Source organism: Melitaea cinxia, chromosome 27, assembly GCF_905220565.1.
Source record: "Melitaea cinxia chromosome 27, ilMelCinx1.1, whole genome shotgun sequence".
NCBI classification, from domain to species: Eukaryota; Metazoa; Arthropoda; class Insecta; order Lepidoptera; family Nymphalidae; genus Melitaea; species Melitaea cinxia.
Window position 1 is genome coordinate 7,314,851 of NC_059420.1, and position 19,297 is coordinate 7,334,147.

Genomic DNA, 19,297 nt, shown 5'->3' on the forward strand with positions numbered 1-19,297 from the left:
GGCCGTATCATACGGCCTGCGATCGCAATGTGTCACAGAAAGAAAAATCACTTCACTCGATTCCTATAAATAAAATATTATAATATTTTTTTTATTATTTGATATTTCAGTACATTTTGTATTATTTGAATCTGGCCCGCCTATACATTTTAAATTTAATATATGGCCCTTTGCAAAATTGAATTTGACACCCCTGGTCTTAACGTAATATTAATGCTTACGTGCTTAAACGGTTTTTTGTGTTATCTTTATTACTTTTGCAAAACCATCGCACGCTCGAGTTGCTATTAATTACTATACGAAAGAATTGTTACACATTACTTCAGCAACGATTTATAACAAAAAATATACGTAATTATTTTACATAATATTTATAAAAATATTTGTGGATATTGTCTTAAGAATGCAAATACTCAAATATCTCTACTAAGTAAATAAGCAAATACTTTAGTACCCGGTAAATATCTGTCAAAGATTTTGATTGGCGTTTGAGCGACGTTTGCGTTTGTGCCGTTACGTTGGCGTGATTGGCAGTGACTCCGTAGCCTGGTACAGGATGTATCTTAACATAGCAATACACTTTATTGTACACCAATGCAGAAATAACACAAAGCAAATTGATTTTAACAAAGTATCATAAAGTACAAAGGGCGGCCTTATCGCTGAAAAGCGATCTCTTCCAGGCACCTAGGGGTAGAGGAGATTGTATTGTGTTCTGTGTATGACGGGTTGTGTAGGTGTACAAATTGTGATATAACATTTAATCATCATCATCATTACAGCCTATACAGTCCACTGCTGGACATAGGCCTCCACAAGCTCACGCCAAAAACAACGTGAACCCGTGTGTTTTGCCCATAGTCACCACGCTTGGACACGCACGGGTTGGTGATTGCAGGGCGGGCTTTGTCGCACCGAAGACGCTGCTGCCCGTCTTCGGTCTGTGTATTTCAAAGTTAGCAGTTGGATGGTTATCCCGCCACCGGTCGGCTTTTTAAGTTCCAAGGTGGTAGAAACTGTGTTGTCCCTTCGTCGCTTCTTACGACACCCACGGGAAGAGAGGAGGTGGCTATATTCTTTAGTACCGTAGCCACACAGTACATAACATTTAAAGTGAGACATAAACGATGCCCGAGGACAGACATCCAAACCGGAAAACAAATATTTGTACAAATAGATTGATGTGCAAATAAAATAAAAAAAGCAATTTTGATACTCATACACAATTACACAATTTACACATACACACATATACAAATGATAATTCACACACAAATAACATACAATCAATGATACCTTCTAATTTCACAAGTCAATAAGCAAATGTTACGTGTTTATAGCGAAAGATATAATATCTTATCACAATAAACATAAGGATGATAATAACTACAAATAATTATGTGATTATCCATGAAATATCTTGTTTGCGTGAGAATGTAATACAGCCTAAAAAACAAGCTAAAAATAGACGTGTTATTTTCAAATTGGAACGTACTTTAATTGATAACTTACTACGATACACAACACGATTTCACCACAATTGTTAATAGAGCGATAACTATAGATCTGGGATACCTGGGTCTAGACCAGGGATGTCAAAGACCCGGGGCGAGGTAGCGAATGCTAGCGCGACCCCATCTCGCCCCACCCAGGCGGACGACTGCTTACGCGTGGTGGTTTTTTAGTCAGTAGGAGTCTGACATAACTCTGGCACCGCGCGCCGGATGGTATCCATGAAGGATTTTCCCCACGTAAAAAAAAGGGATATCAAAGATACGGCCCGCGATCGTAATGCGTCACAGAAAGACGAATCATGACTTCACTCGATTCTTCCACGGAAGTTGCAAAATGCGCACAGTACATTTTTTCATTTGAATCTGGCTCGCTGACACATTCTAAATTTGATATATGGCCCTCTGCGAAATTGAATTTGACACCCCTGGTGTAGGCGGTATATGAAGATGAAACCTAAACCGGATTTTTAATTAAACCGACAAGATAATAGTTCTGAAAATGTATACAATTTAAATACAATTTTTATATAAGTAGGTCGACAAGCGTACGGCTCGCCTGAAGTTAAGCGATAACCGTAGCTTAGACACCTAGATAGCCCAGAGGTCGAAATTCGACCTTTATAAAAAATTTAAATTAAAGAAAGCAAAAAAAAAATAATGTAAATAAAGAACCTTTTTGTTAATTTTTTTCAATTTGACTACAGACTTTGACAATCAACAAAACTCTATAATATGCGTGTGTGTGTGTGTGTGTCAAATACATGATTGATCTTTTGATGTGTGATATATATTTTTTTGATATCATATATTTTTATGCATTTTTAAAAAATAATATTAGCATTCTGCACTCCTTCACTAAGTTTTCGGAATTTCATACACCTCCGTCTACGCAATTTTCGTAAAAAGGAGTACAAAATTTTTGTTACACGTATTAATATGTTTATTACGCTATCAAACCATTGGTTCTATTTTGATGAAATTTAATACAAAGACTAAAACTTTAGATAGGGAAGAATACTTTTTATTGCAAATCAAAATGTCAAAATTGGTCTGATGACAGTTTTTATCGGAAATTCAACATCGTCGAAGATAAAACAACGAAATTTTGTGTTTACGCACTTGACGAGAAGGAAGTGTTTTTTTATATATTCAACTAAGTCAGTAAACAAGCGTACGGCTCACCTGATGGTAAGCGATTACCGTAGCTTATAGACGCTTGCAACACCAGAAATATCGCAAGCACGTTGTCAATCCTACCCCCCCCCCCCCAATCCCCTTCAAGAGCTCTGGTCGCCTTAGTCACCACAGGAACACACCACTACTTGGAAGTAGTATTATTTAGCTATAGTCTTCTTTAAGGTCGAGGTACTTCCCCAGTCGGGCTGCTCCAGATTTTGAGCAGGATGTATCCCGCTGTGCTCGAACTCAGTAAAATTAATTGTGCTTTTAATTTAATAACAGAAACAAGTAGAAACAGAGATCAGTTAAAACAATTAAGTGACTATTTTGACAGCGGTTTATTCTAATACATATATAAAATTCTCGTGTCGCGGTGTTTGTAGTTAAACTCCTCCGAAACGGCTTGACCGACTCTCATGAAATTTTGTGTGCATATCGGGTAGGTCTGAGAATCGAACAACATCTATTTTTCATACCCCAAGTTATAGGGGGGGGGAGGGTTTAAGAGGGTTAATAAATATTATGAAATTTTGAGTGCATATTGTGGGTAGGTCTGAGAATTGCCAACATCTATTTTTTATTTCCCTAAGTTATAATGGGGGGGGGGGATTGAGAAGGTTAATAAAATATATGGCAAAAGAACGTTTGCGGGGTCAGTTAGTAGACCATACAAATGTTTGTCGTGATCTGTGTTTGTGCTTTGTGCGTTTCTAGACCGGAGCTAATATTTATCCAATTAATGATTTAGAACAAAAATCACTCACCGATCACACGGTAACCTTTAACGAACACGAGCTCAAAACAAAGTTGTTATCATTTTGCAATAATTATTATAATTATGTGCTAACGAGTTCCATTCTGATATTGTGATTATCATTGAGGTGGAGGACATCAGGAAATATCCTGCTCGAAATTTCCTGACTGAGGCATACTTCGATTTTACAGAAGATCGCAGCCAAATGATACTGTTCACAGTTCCTGTAGTAAATCGGGTGGTTGGATCTTGAGATTTGGTGCTTGTGACGCACCTGATGTTGCTACATCGATAGGCTACGGTAAACGCTTACCATCAGGCGGATCCTATGATGGTTTAACCACCTTAGTAAGAAAAATATCTTCATTTATTTCGAAACTTTACAATATGATACATATTTATAATTCTTTTTTTTTATATCACTAGGTCGGCAAACAACATACGGCTCACCTAATAGTAAGAGATTATCGCAGCCTATAGACGCCTGCAACACCAAAGCCATCGCAAGCGCGTTGGCGGCTCAATCACCAATCCCCCTCAGGAGCTCTGGTCACCTTACTCATCAACAGGAACACAATACTGTTCGAAAGCAGTATTATTTAGCTGTGATCTTCTGTAAGGTCAAAGCACTACCCCAGTCGGGCAGCTCCCTATTTTGAGCAGAAAATTCCTGCTGTGCCCTACCTCAGTTACTAATTCTAATTCACAATTTAAGAACGAAATATCTAAATCATGTCCGCGTGGAATGGTGCCAAGTTTGCTGACAGCATTTCCCCTTTGAAACACTATGCCGACTCTCTGGGCAAAAATGCACCAGCCCCCTTGTCACCAGTGGAGGCAACAAGACGAGGAGTTATTACTTTTAAATTTTTTTAACACTGCTACTCCATGATCCAAGTCGATTGTAAACGGCATGAAGATGTAATTTGGTATTAGTAACGAATATTTGTGCCGTTTGTTTCGGATTTTCCCGCAGTGGCTCCCGCTCTTAAGGCTGTTTAACTGATATGGGACGGTGGAAGTGTTTCAACGCAGAATGCGTCCAATAAAAGCACCCATCGTTATCATCATCATCATCATCATTACAGCCTATACAGTCCACTGCTGGACATAGGCCTCCACAAGTTTACGCCAAAAATAGCGTGAACTCATGTGTGTTGCCCATAGTCACCACGCTGGGCAGGCGGGTTGGTGACCGACCCAGCTTTATATTAAAAATATAAAACCTTTTTTTTACTACATTCAATAACTACAGTATCCACCGCCCCGCCGCACCCGTAGTGGAGCAGCGTGGTGGATTAAGCTCTGATCCTTCTCCTACATGGGGAAAGAGGCCTATGCCCAGTCGTGGGATATTACAGGCTGAAGCGTAATAACTACAGTAGGTAGCGTCACACGTCTTAAGTGCAATATGAAATTTTAAGCATCATCTGTCAGGGGTGTACCAGGACGTGTTTATCTGAAAGCTAGAGGTTAATCGGACCATGTTTATTGGCAACAGATAATGACCAGTTAGCGAAAACAAGCCTATCAGGTACGCGATAACCTCAGTATAATTAGACGCTCTAGTATTTAATAAGCGACATTATTTTTTAATCGACTTCAAAAAAGGAGGAGGCTCCTCACTTCGACCGTATATATACGAGTATATATATATGTATGTTTGGGGATAACTTCGTCGTTTATGAACCGATTTTGATAATTATTTTTTTCGTTGGAAAGGAGATATCCTAAGTGTAGTAATAAGGAAGGATTCCGTGATAAGGAAACCAGGATCTGATTGCGTATTAATATATATGATTATTTTTGTATAACATTAGTTTTCGAGGGTTTCCTTCGATTTCTCTGGGATCCCATCATCAGATCCTAGTTTCCTTATCATGGTGCCACACTTAGGATATCGAAATCGGTTCATAAACGACGACGTTATCCTCGAACATATATATATATATATATATATATATATATGGGTGAATTGAGTAACCTCCTCTTTTTTTGAAGTCGGTTAAAAACTAGCTGCCCGGCTTCGTTCTGTCAAAAGTTAATAGTAAAAATATAATATATATTTTTTCATTTTAAGTATTAAAACCTTCCGTGGACTTTAAGGAACATACGAAAAAAATTAGCCGAATTGGTCTAGCCATTCTAGAGCTATACGCTTAGCAACATTCATTTTTATTTTTATATATTTTTTTTTATATACATAGATGATATATTTGCCATTTAGAGCCATCAGGGTAATTATGTACAATCCCGGAAAGTAATTTATGGGGTTGGGGGGAAAGAGGGGGTTGGGGGGGGGAGGGGAGGAGGGTGGGTTTTCACCCCTCCGGCAGACTATTTTCGTGGAAACCCCGTTGTTACAGAGATAAGGTTAAGGTTAAATTTTTGTTATTATATTATATATTTTTGACTCCACCTTAATTCTGGTGCTGCGGTAAGTTTACTCATGCTCCGTTCTGCTACTATCACGCGTTATTTTCCAACAAATTTACGTAAAAACGATTTTTACTGTAAGATGAAAATACGATACGAACTGACCTTTAACGACTGACGAATAGACACTTTTAAACAAAATAACGCCACTTTTAAACAAAATAACGCGTAGTTGTGCTGCGGGACGTGCACTCATGCTCCGTTTTGGGACTTTCACACGTTATTTTTCGAACTAATGATGAAATAAAATGATAATTTAAAACAAAATAACAATTATTAAAAATACGATACGAACTGACGTTTAACGACATAGACAACATAAACTGAGTTCTGAGACAGAATATTAAATGATTATTAAAGAATTAAACTTAAGACAAACATAAAATAGCCTATGTAAAAAAAATGTTGGCTATAAAACATTATGACCCATGAAATACTAAGGGTGTAAACACACAACCGTCAATAGCATTTTTATCAATATTCTAAAATTAAATTTACTCACAATTATACACACGCGATAAACTCATTACCAACACTCGTCGCGGTCGAGTAAGAACTACTCGATTCTCATAATTTGTAAGACTCGCATGATTGGCGTTGAAAATGTGAAAATGTCAGGGCTGACTGTCATTATAAAATAAAATATTTCTAATTTTTTTTTACAATACCTTCACTTTAGCCTATCGCAGTCCACTGGACATAGGCCTCCACAAATTTGCGCCAACAATGGCGTGAACTTATCTGTGTTGCCCATCGTCACCACGCTGGGCAGGCGGGTTGGTGAACCCTGCCCGTCTTCAGCCTGTGTATTTCAAAGCCAGCAGTTGGATGGTTATCCCGCCATCGGTCGACTTTTTATGTTCCAAGGTGGTAGCGGAACATTGTTATCCCTTAGTCGCTTCTTCTTCTTCGTCGCTCCGCGTAAAATTTAACATACTTACAAAATTCTAATCTGTCAGTTTCCAAAGCTTCCTTGTAAAAAATTGAGGTCGCCTTTTTGTACTTTTACGAGTTTTTTGTAATTTATTTTAATTTTTTTCGTGATCTCAAATAAAGAATATTATTATTTTCTGCTGTCTCTTATATCCTTATTATTATTTCTATTATTATTACATCAAATTGTTTGTTACTATAATAAGTTTTTTTGCTGCCCGAGGTGTATCGAAAATTTGCCGCCACTACAAATTCATTTCATTTTTTTTTTACTAAATTAATTTAACACACTCATGGCAAGCACAATTTTTATTTTATTTATTACCAGACTTCAATAAAATAGGGGTTTCTCAATTCTATTGTATTTTTATGTATGTTTTATTACAGATGCAAGTTGAATTTTTTTTAACATTTTTTAATATCATATCGAAAATCGACCGTACCGTTTTTTTTTTTTTTTTGACAATTGAATTTATTTAATTATTTATTTAAATTTTGCTTTCTCATGTTTACGGGAATTTCACTCATGATGATAAACAACTTTTTCGACAATCGGGCTCTGATTTATGGGGTTTTGGTTTTGGGGGTTGGATTGGAAGGGGGAGGAGTGAGTTATCCCCTGGTACCACTCCCATCGTGTGAAACTACATGGTTATGGAGATGCCGTGGTTAAAGTTTTGAGGTTAGAATTGTTTTATTTAGAGCTATCACAATACCTTAGAGCCCCGCGTCTGACTCCACCTTAGCTCCGGCACTGCGGGAAGTGCACTTGTGCTCCGTTCCGCAACTTAAATAAGTTATTTTCGAACAGAAGTACGTAAAAACGATCTCGACTGCAAGATCAACAAACGATAAGATTAGCGCGTTCAAGCAAACAAACAAACAAACTTTTCAGCCTAATAACATGAAGTATAGATGTGTTTTCAAAACATGTTTATCTAATATGCTAAAATCTTAATACCTATAGACCTGCAACAGCAATATCATACATATTGGCTATGGTGAGTAAGGTCTTGGGCGCGACCCTCCTTAGAACAGAGGTTCTACTCTGAGCTACCTCACTCACCACTACTTGTAAGGAGAATTACTAAACAGTGATCTGATGAGGTACTTATCCAACCAGACTGTTGACAGCTCCAAATCTCGAACAAAACATTTCCTACTGTGACATAACTCAACAACATTCTTTTGATAAAAATGTTAAAATTATTAACCTACGTAAATATATATGTATATATAGGTATATATATATCTCTCACGGTCAGTTTTGGACTCACCATCGAATTAGAGAAAATAAGCTTTAGTTCGAAATTTGAACCATATATACAGTGTTGCCTCAACGCTTTGAAAATTAAAATGTAAATAAAAAAGGCATGGGCACTTAAGAGCCCATGGATGTAAAAACTTATATAAAAAAATCGTTCAACTAGATTTTTCTACTTAAATAAAACACTTTAAAAGTGCAAAATGACCAGAATAAATTATAAATTAAATAAACAATATAATTTGTAATAATAAACGGTAATTTAAATAATAAGTTATGGCGCCATTTCATTATAATTATTAGTAAAATTATATATTTGTATACACTGCTCTCATTACCCACTCCTATATTGTCTTCTATTTAATATTATAGTTATGTAATTGTGTTTGCTCGCAAACGAAAAAAAAACCGACTTCAATTACATCGACAAGTAATACAACGTAAGTAGACGAAATAATTAACAAACGCACTAGTCGTCACTACGATTTTCGAAGGTTCTCCACGATTTCTCTGGGATGCCATCATCAGATTCTGGTTTCCTTATCATGGTACCATCCTTGGGATATATCATTTTCAACAAAAAAAGGACCATCAAAATCGGTTAATAAACGACGAAGTTATCCGCGAACACACATAAAAAAATATACTGTATACTCGTTTTTTGAAGTCGGTTAAAAAGAAAAAAGCTTATTTTGCTCATAAATGGACTCCCAAAAAAAGCTAGGTCGTACATTGGTGTGGTAAGCCAGAATATCTTTCAAAAGCCATCGATACTGGTTACACAGTGGAAAGCCATGGTTTTGCTTATGCATGCAATCACAAATTCAAGCCTCCAAATAATCCTCCGGACTTTATTTCATCTCAGTTAAGTTATATATTTTATTAATGTTTAATAAAGCCAACTAAGACATTTCATTATTTTATTTTTTTGTTTTGTATCATAGGGGAACCTATTTACGGGTGATATCCAGGACGCCCGGATAGGCAGTCCTAGACCGTATGTCGGCACATTAAATATTATACAGTTAACTGAGGTAACGGTAACTGGAAATATCCAGCTCAAAATCTGGAGCAGTCCGACTGGGAAACTGGACTGCTTTCAAAACTTGCTTCCTGGGGGGATTGGGGATTGGGTCGGCAACGCGCTTGCGATGCTTCTGGTGTTGCAGGTGTCTATAAGCTACGGTAATCGCTTACCATCAGGTGAGCCGTATGCTTGTTTGCCGACCTAGTGACATAAAAAAAAAAAAAAAAAAAAAAAAGTATTGTGTTCCTGTGGTGAGTAAGGTGATCAGAGCTCCTGAGAGAGATGGTGGTAGGGTCGGCAACGCGCTAGCGATACTTTTGGTATTGCAGACTCTATAAGCTACAGTAATCGCTTACAATCAGGTGAGCCGTACTTTTTTTTGCTGATATAGTTGTTGATAAAAAGTATAGTTTAAATCATCATCATCTCATCTTCCTGCCCTTATCCCACTTATGTAGGGTCGGCACAACATGTTTTCCTCTTCCATTCCTCTCTATTATTCGTCACTTCAGTGCTTACTCCTTTCTTTCTCATATCCTCACTCACACAATCCATCCATCGCTTTTTCGGTCTGCCGATCGCTCTTCGTCCTTCGATATTCATCCCTAACATTCTTTTACCGACATAGCGGTCATCCCTCCTCATTACATGCCCATACCACGCTAACCTATTGCTCCTCATTTTCTCTGTCACAGGTGCTACTTTCAAACTTCCCCTTATATACTCATTTCTAATCCGATCTTTCCTCGTTACTCCACACATCCATCTTAGCATTCCCATCTCGGCTGCGTGCACTCTTCTTTCATCCGTCACTTTTGTTGCCCAACATTCCGATCCATACATTACGACAGGTCTTATGATCGTTTTATAGATTTTCCCCTTAAGTTTAAGGGCCATTCGTGGATCACAAGCTGTTCCAGAGACCTGTCGCCATTTCATCCATCCCGCATTTATTCTATTTTTCACGTCACGGTCTATGTTGCGTCATTTTGTATTAATGACCCAAGGTAGCGGAAGTCGGATCATTACATATATATGTAGTCCTCCTCATCGATTTCGATGACGGCGACCCAGGGAGTCATGACTAATTTCTCTGATGGGCCCTAATATGGCTCGCTAATCCACATTTAGTTTTAAATGTCCTAGAGCAAGTGCGGCAGTAAAGCTGACCCGCAAAGTTGCATGTGTAAGTATAGGAGGGTTTAGGTCTCTGTTTATTAACATGGCGTTTTGAATCAAGCGCTAGAAGTCGATTCTCTTCAAATGATTTAATTTTATGATTGATAGTAGATCGCCAAGATGACCTATTCAATGCGAGCTCCTCCCAGCTTTCGGATCAATAGCACAAGTATACCCAGGTGACCTGTAGACCTGTCGACATACTAGCTGACTCGGCAAACGTTTTCTTGCCGCTAAACGCTATTTAAAAATAGGGTTTGGTGGTGGAAGGGTGAAAATTTAGGGTTGTATGTATTTTTCAACGCCAAATCATAATGAAATAAAAAATAAATAATTTATCTAAAAATTAAAAAGAAAATGTAGGGGTGGACTACCCTTAACATTTAGGGGGATGAAAAATAGATGTTGTTCGATTCTCAGACCTACCCAGTATGCACACAAAATTTCATTAGAATCGGTCAAGCCGTTTCGGAGGAGTTTAACTACAAACACCGCGACACGAGAATTTTATATATTAGATATATTGAGCGCTGACCTTGAATTTTCTACAACATGATACAGATATAAATGTTGAATAGTTCAGTACAAAATACTTTACTTTTCTGTGCTGAACGACGCTACTTTCTGTTTGCGACTCCCGCGTTATGTGCCAAGTGACCCCCACTCCGTCACCGAGCCGTCAATATCCGTGTCGATAGTTGAAAGTGAGTTGAAGTTGTTGGACAACATTGGGCACATTACCTAAGCTTGTATAATTACGATGCAACGATACGGTTCAGCCTTTAACATTCCACCGCTGGACATAGAGCTCTTTCTCCATGTTAGAGAAGGTTCGGAGCTTAACCCACCACGCTGCTCCACTGCGGCTTGATAAATTTGTTATATTGTTATTCAAAAGCAAAAAATTCTAATAGATTACAATTCACATCGAATACTATTAGCATAATTCCCTAAACTAAGCTCTTGACTACTAACTCTCGCCCATATGTCACGTATTCTTTTCCGTCAAGGTCATTTATCACTCAATCAGCCGCTGCAGATATGATATGTTAATTTTTCAACACCAAATATTTGACCCGCCGCACGAGGCACGCACGGACCCGGCACGCGATAAAAGTCGGGAAGTATAGGTATTATAGATAATCGTAATTAATTATGTTTATATTGCTTCCTCATGTAAGCTTTGCTTTATCTTCATTAATAAATAAACCTAGACATATAATAAATCTATACATATAATAAATCTATACATATAATAAAATGGTAGGAAAGTCAAAACTGTACATTGAATATTTTTTTAAAAGAATACTTGGAGTGTGATCTACAATCGATACCGAAGCCAAAAATATAGTTTTTAGAATTTTTGTCTGTTTGTCTGTTTGTATGTCCGGGATAAACTCAAAAAGTACCGCATGGATTTACTTCAAATTTGGCACGAATATTATTAACAAGTCGGGTCAACATATAGGCTACATATTACGCTATCATCTACGGGGAACGAGCAGTGAACCTTTATTTCCTCAACGCATTCTGTAACAACGTGTAATCTAACGACGCATATTTGAATGTAGTTGTTATTATGTTAATATGTAGTATATTTAGTATCAGCATTGCACCCGTGTGAAGCCGGGGCGGGTCGCTAGTATAATAATAAACAAACGCTTCACTCGATGTCCCTAGATTTTTTACCGTGTTGGGAGTCCGGTAACACGAAAGACACAAGCAACCAGACCACGACAAACATCTGTAACAATACATATGTTTGTAACCTCACTGCTTGGCATAAACCTCTTTCTCCATGGAGAAGGAGTCATGAGTGGGGATCGAACGAGCAAACGCAATGACCACAGTCATCTATAATATGTATCACTATGAGTTTGAAACGTTTATTATTACTAGTGGTTCATCATCATCATTACAGCCTATACAGTCCACTGCTGGACATAGGCCTCCACAAGCTTACGCCAAAAATAACGTGAACTCATGTGTTTTGCCCATAGTCACCACGCTGGGCAGGCGGGTTGGTGACCGCAGTACTGGCTTTGTCGCACCGAAGACGCTGCTGCCCGTCTTCGGCCTGTGTATTTCAAAGCCAGCAGTTGGATGGTTATCCCGCCATCGGTCGGCTTCTTAAGTTCCAAGATGGTTGTGGAACCTTATTATCCCTTAGTCGCCTCTTACGACACCCACGGGAAGAGAGGGGGTGGCTAAATTCTTTAGTGCCGTAGCCACACAGCACAAGTGGATGCTCAGTCGAAATTCGACCATAATTAATTTAAATAATAAGTTTAATAGTACGTATTAATAGGTATATCATCATATCTATAATATAATAAATATTTACACAATACACACACGGTCGTCTGTTCCTAAAGTATGCAACTTAATGCTTGTGTTTATAGGTAACAGCCGACTGGTATATAGCTACATTTTTTTTTCGATAAACATATTTATAAATAATACATATGTAAATATATAAATAAATATTTATATTACACTCAGACTCGGTGTGGGAATCGATCCCAAAACCCTCGAAGCAGAAAGCAAGGTCACTACAAACTGCGCCAACGGGCTAGTCAATAATATATATTCCCTACTATGAGTAACGATCGCTATCAGGTGTACATGATAACAACCGGGACCGACGGCTTAACGTGCTCTCCGAGGCACGGTCAGGAGACCCACAAGGACTGCACAAACACCCAGACCACGGCAAACACCTGTATGGCCAATACAAATAAATGTTTGTCATGTGCGGGGATCGAACCCGCAACCACCAGCGCAACAGGTACAATCCATGGCTGTGACCGTTGCGCCAACGCGACGTCATCTCTTGTATATAATCTAATCTATAACCTGAATCTCGGAAACGGCTACAACGATTTTCATGAAATTTAGTATGCAGGTGATTTCGGGGGCGATAAATCAATATAGCTAGGATTCATTTTTAGAAAAGTCGTTTTATCTCTGTTTTTAGGCAACGAAAAGATGGCTACAATATCGTTAGAATACGAAAGTAAATTTCGCTATTGTCAATAAAGTTGTAACAGCTCAGGTGGGAAAGAGGCCCGTCGGGATCGACCGAGATGACCACGGTTCAAATCCCTATGTCTCCGGTATATCGGTTTATCGGTTTTTTTATTATCCGGTGTATCGGTTTTTTTTTTCCTTTTTTTGTAATTGCACTCATGATTTTTTATTTAAATAACCAGTTCATATTTTTTTATAATTATGTCGGTAAAATCGGAAAATATTATTCATATTTTATCTATATGTAATTTTCGTCTTAAAACATGATTTCCAAAAAACACTAAAAAGACTGGCCTAAGCTCGGTCACCCAGGTACCATATATTAATATGCATAGGATAAGATGTTTGCCTTCCTTTTTAGAAAAAAAAACCTCACAATTACTCCACATAAATTATATATCATTTGATAGATAATTGTTCGATCTACCAGCAGCCACAACAAAAAAAAAATTGCTTTTGTTTTTGTAAATTCATTAATTATTTAAATTATATACAGGGTTTGTCATTATAATCCGGTAAGTGGAGATAGGCATGATGCCAGGCTGCAATAAAATCATTATTTTACGTCAGTTTTACAAACAATGTAAAAATGATATATACTTATTACTTATACATACACTATTGATATGCCCTAATTAGCTTATGTGTATTGCAATATTTTTCTAACTAACAATAAACTCCTAATATCAATTGTCCTTTTCACACGCAAGGCCTTTGTATTGCCATCCTTGTTATTTTGTTTACCTGAATACACTTTTGAATTTGGAATACATTGTAGTAACTGGTTACACAATCGTCCAAGATATTATTTTTACGGATGCAAAATAAAAGATGATGAGATACTATTTAGATTAAAATTAGAATCATAATGGAATAAAATCATGTCTTGAAGTATTTTAGCTTAAATCATAAAAATTACGACATGACTTGTAAAATTATTTCTTTTGCTCTTGTTGTTTGTTCTGAGCTAGTATTGCTTGCTTAGGTACACTCTGCGTTATAATTCTAAGGGTACACTATATCATACCTGTTTGGAATCCACACATACCAGACATTTTATTATGACAATGGGCAGCTATAGCGTCATACCTTTTTTTTTCACAATCATGGGTCAAAACTACAAGTAGTGAAAAAAAAAACAACGAGAAAATACTCGAATGTTAATTTTATTAATGTTTTATGATAAAAACGCTTCTAAATCTAATTAAATTAAATTAAATTATATTCTAGGAGTAAAATAACATAAAAATTACACAAAAATACAAAATTTTGATATGTACGATTTTATTTGTGTGTTACCCTCACATTAGGAATTCTAAACATTTTTGAATATCATATCAAAAATTGACCGCTCCAGCGGGATTCGAACCCGCGTCTCCGACTGACCGTGTCGGCGCTCTAGCCAAATAACGTAAAAAAAACAACGTATAAAGTTACGGGTCTCTGTAAAGAACTCACTATAGACGGCGCCACGGTTCGCTTAAACCGAAAATAAAAATCATCATATCAAGAATTTCGCTCTAGCGGGTACATCGTTCCATAGCTTAATTGGCTAGAGCGCCGACACGGTCAGTCGGAGACGCGGGTTCGAATCCCGCTGGAGCGGTCAATTTTTGATATGATATTCAAAAATGTTTACAAAATTTTGTTGAAATGGCGTGATGATTGAATGGCCAAAGGAACAAAATTAGAAAAAATAATTAAAAGTGGACCTCATTTTTACACCGTTGGTAAAACTGACATAAAAAAATGATTTTATTGCAGCCTGACATCTGGACTACCTCCACTTACCGGATTATCCATCATTAAACACAGACCCTGTATATGACGGCTGACGGTCGCTAATTTTTTGTTCAATTTCAAAACGACTCATGTATAAATACATTTTTTTTTTTGTAATTTCGTAAAGTGGTAATTATTATACTTATTTAGTGCAAATTATTCGCACGGGTATAGCTAGTAATCTTTGTTTTTATTATTTATTATGGATGATTATACCGCGGCTAGTGACATCAAGTGACAACTCCAATATTTATTTAAAAAATATAAATATTCTTCTGTCAATAAACAATCAATGTTTACATAACTTCGTACATCTTACGAAATTGACACAATTTATACTACGCCATCGCCAACTTGAATTTTAGGTAAGTTTTTTTTTATGCAAACTCGGTAAAATATGTTTTTAATGTTGTGTTCCTGTTGGTGAGTAAGGTGACCAGGGGGGAATGGGGATAGCGTCGGCAACGCGCTTGCGATGCTTATGGTTTTGCAAGCGTGTATAAGCTACGGTAATCGCTTACCATCAGGTGAGCCGTACGCTTGTTTGCGGCCCAAGTTATATATAAAAAAAAATTACATAATATACATATTAATGTAAACATATTTTAAATCAACCGAAACTAAAATACTAGTAACGTTTATAATCAAAACGATAATCCACATAATAAATGATACGCGGTCACCCATCCAATCATTGACCAAGGTCATCGACTCTCAACCTTCAGAGATGACCTCTCACCCCCTGGCTCCACAACGTGATATTGTATCAATCACTGTTAAACAATGAGATCATTAGTTTGTATGTATTGTTTTAAATTAGTTTTAATCGGTTTTGACCAGTTTGACGTCCGGGTGTTTTCGGTAATGCTCGGTTTGGATTGACGATTCAGCCTGTATCCCACTGCTAAGCATAGGCAGTTGCCATGTAGAAGAAGGATTGGAGCCTAATCCATCACGCCACTTCACTGTGGATTGGCGGATATGTTCCCTACTACGAGTAACGATCGCTATTACGTATTTATAATAACAACCAGGATTATGGCTTGACGTGCTTTCCGAGGTAAGGTGAGGAGACCCACAAAGACAGATATCCAAACCGGGCACAGCAGGAATTTCCTGCTCAAAATATGGAGCAGCCCGACTGGAGTAGTACCTCGACCTTACAGAAGATCACAGCAAAATAATACTGTTTTCAAGCAGTATTGTGTTCCTGTTGGTGAGTAAGGTGACCAGAGCTCCTGGGGGGATTGGGGATTGGGTCGGCAACGCGCTTGCGATGCTTTTAGTGTTGCAGGTGTCTATAAGCTACGGTAATCGCTTACCATCAGGTGAGCCGTACGTTTGTTTGCCGACCTAGTGACATAAAAAAAAACCATATAGTATATACAAGTCATGTTTTGTTTGTTTGTGTGTTCCTAAACTGAGAACTTTTTACTGTGTGGACATATTTTAATTTTTTAATCGAAAGTTGGTGGTTGTCATGTTGTCCATACTTTTTGAATTGTATCTAAAAGCGCGTATTTATTTGAGTGATTTATCGCCTACCTACGTTGTATTACTGGTCGATGTAATTGCAGTTGATTTTTTTTCATTTGGAAACAAACATGATAATTCGAATCGCGTGTTACCATTCAGGCCTCAGAAAGAACTCAGAGGGTCGCATTTTGGTCATGACCGGGCCAAAAGTAATTAAGTCCCATAAAAACATTAAACAATAACATTTATAACGATTTTTTGATATTTAACACTCTAAATATTATTGTTATTACATAAATTATCATTAATAATCACATAAAACTTGTATAAACAACGAAAGATAGTCTTTATGTCAAACAGACGAAAGTTTATTTTTGTTTACATCATTCTATGAATTACGATGTTTTCGAATGAGATAAGTGTCACGTGTTTACAGGCTACGTGATAATAGATACTAATTGTCTCTTTCTAGAAAGTACTGAACCGACTTTTGAATAAAGATTGTTCTGGAATTGTCTGTGTGATTTTTGAAGTATTTTTTTTAAGAACGCTTGATTTAGGACCTGCTGTGTGGTTATGGCAATAAAGAATATAGCCACCCCCTCTTTTCCCGTGGGTGTCTAAGAGACGACTAAGGGCTAACACAGTTCCACTACCACCTTGGAACTTAAAAAACCGACCGATGGCCGACAATTTTGTCTGTCTGTCTGTTTGTTTCGGCTAATATCTGAAACGGCTGAAACGATTTTGACGGAACTTTCACTGGCAGATAGCGGATGTAATAAGGAGTAACTTAGGCTAATTTTATTTTAGAAAATTATTTTATTTTATAACTCTACGAACTGCAAAATAACGTTTTTGTTCAATTCCACGCGAACTAAGTCACGGGCTCAGCTAGTTTATAATATAACTAACTGTGCCCTGCTGTTTCACACGCGTCAATTTAAGAAAAAAAAATTATCGACAGTCTTCCTCGGTATATGGGCTATCCAACAAACATGTCATCGCTTCAACCTATCGCAGTCCACTGCTGGACAGAGGCCTCCACAACTTCGCAACAAAAATGGCGTGAACTCATGTGTGTTGCCCATAGTCACCACGCTGGGCAGGCGGGTTAGTGACCGCAGGAGTGACTTTGTCGCACTGAAGACGCTGCTGCCCGTCTTCGGTCTGTATAATTCAAAGCCAGCAGTTGGATGGTTATAACGCCATCGGTCGGCTTTATAAGTTTTATACCATTAGTTCCTGAATACGCTTCAGCCTCTAATATCCCACTACTGGGCATAGGCCTCTTTCCCCATGTAGGAGAAGGATCAGAGCTTAATCCACCACGCTGCTCCAATGCGGGTTGGTGGATATATTCCACTACTATGAGTTACAATCGCTATCCGGTGTACATGATAACAACCAGGACCGACGGCTTAACGTGCTCTCCGAGGCACGGTGGGGAGACCCACAATGACTGCACAAACACCCAGACCATGTTAAACACATGTATGGCCAATACAAATGTTTGCATGTGCGGGGATCGAACCCGCAACCGTCAGCGCAATAGGTACAATCCATGGCTGTAACCGTTGCGCCAACACGGTGCAACTTTCTGCATACGTAGTTAGTAAAAACAAACTTTTCTGCTTTATAGTATAAGTATAGATGTGCATTGTATAGTTGCCGTTGTACTAGTAACTTGAAGTCCGAGTTTTTTAAACACATCATAGTGTGGAAAACCAGAAGAAATAACTAGTGATTGTTATCGTGACTTCGTGGATATGTCAATATTTGTTATTTAATCTCGACCGCAGACCACAATTTGTCTGTTAACCAATACCGGGATGATATACTAATCATATATCATTGAGAAGTATGGCGCCAGTGGTTAAATAAGGCCGTTTATAAATACCAACTTTATCATTAAATTTATGAGTAAAAAGTTAGGATGTAAAAAAAATACAGTCAATCGAATAAGAACCTCCTCCTTTTTTAACCCACTTTGAAAAAAGGTAAAGGTTCTCGCTTCAATTGTATTTTTATTTATTTATTATGTTACCACAGAACTTTTGCCTGGGGGGACGATATGGTCCCATTATAATTTAATTGAGATGTAACAAGTACTTTTCGAGTTATATCTAACAATGCGTATTTACTTGACAATTTTTTCGTCGACCTACGTTGTATTAAACCGCATAACTTTTCACTTGGTGTACCGATTTTAATTATTCTTGTTAGTCGAAAGCTGATACACGTCATGTGGTCCCAATTTTGTCCCATTTTTCCAAATTTGATTGAGATCTGACGACTACGATATCGCGTATTTACTTGGCTGTGTTTTCGTTTACCTACGTTGTATTACTTGTCGATGTAATTAAAGTCGGTTTTTTGTTCGTTTGCGTGCAAACACAATTAATATTACAGGTTAAAATAGTAGCTTTATGAATAACATTGACACGAGTCAAAGATGACAAATAATACACTTTTGAGCGGAATGATGATTGCCAGCCATATTGGAAACGGAAAAATCATTGAGATCTTTGGTATTGTTGGTAGCTTACACCTAATAACAGTTTATACTCTCTTTTTTTTAATTAAATAGGTGGCAAATAAGCTTACGGCTCACCTGATGGTAAGCAATTACCGTAGGTTATAGACGTATGCAATACCAGGAGCATCGCAAGCACTTTGCCGACCCTATCGCCAATTCTTCCCAGCGGCTCTCGTCATCTTAC

General features: G+C 37.6%; 1 long non-coding RNA gene across 1 annotated transcript; it reads right to left on the reverse strand.

The window, feature by feature from the left end:
- Positions 1–235: 235 nt before the first annotated feature.
- Positions 236–10,267, reverse strand: LOC123667091. Its single transcript, XR_006745384.1, has 3 exons — positions 10,137–10,267; positions 4,327–4,331; positions 236–246 (listed from the first exon to the last, which is right to left on the reverse strand). It is a non-coding gene; the product is annotated as an uncharacterized LOC123667091 (long non-coding RNA).
- Between the last annotated feature and the right edge of the window lie 9,030 nt (positions 10,268–19,297).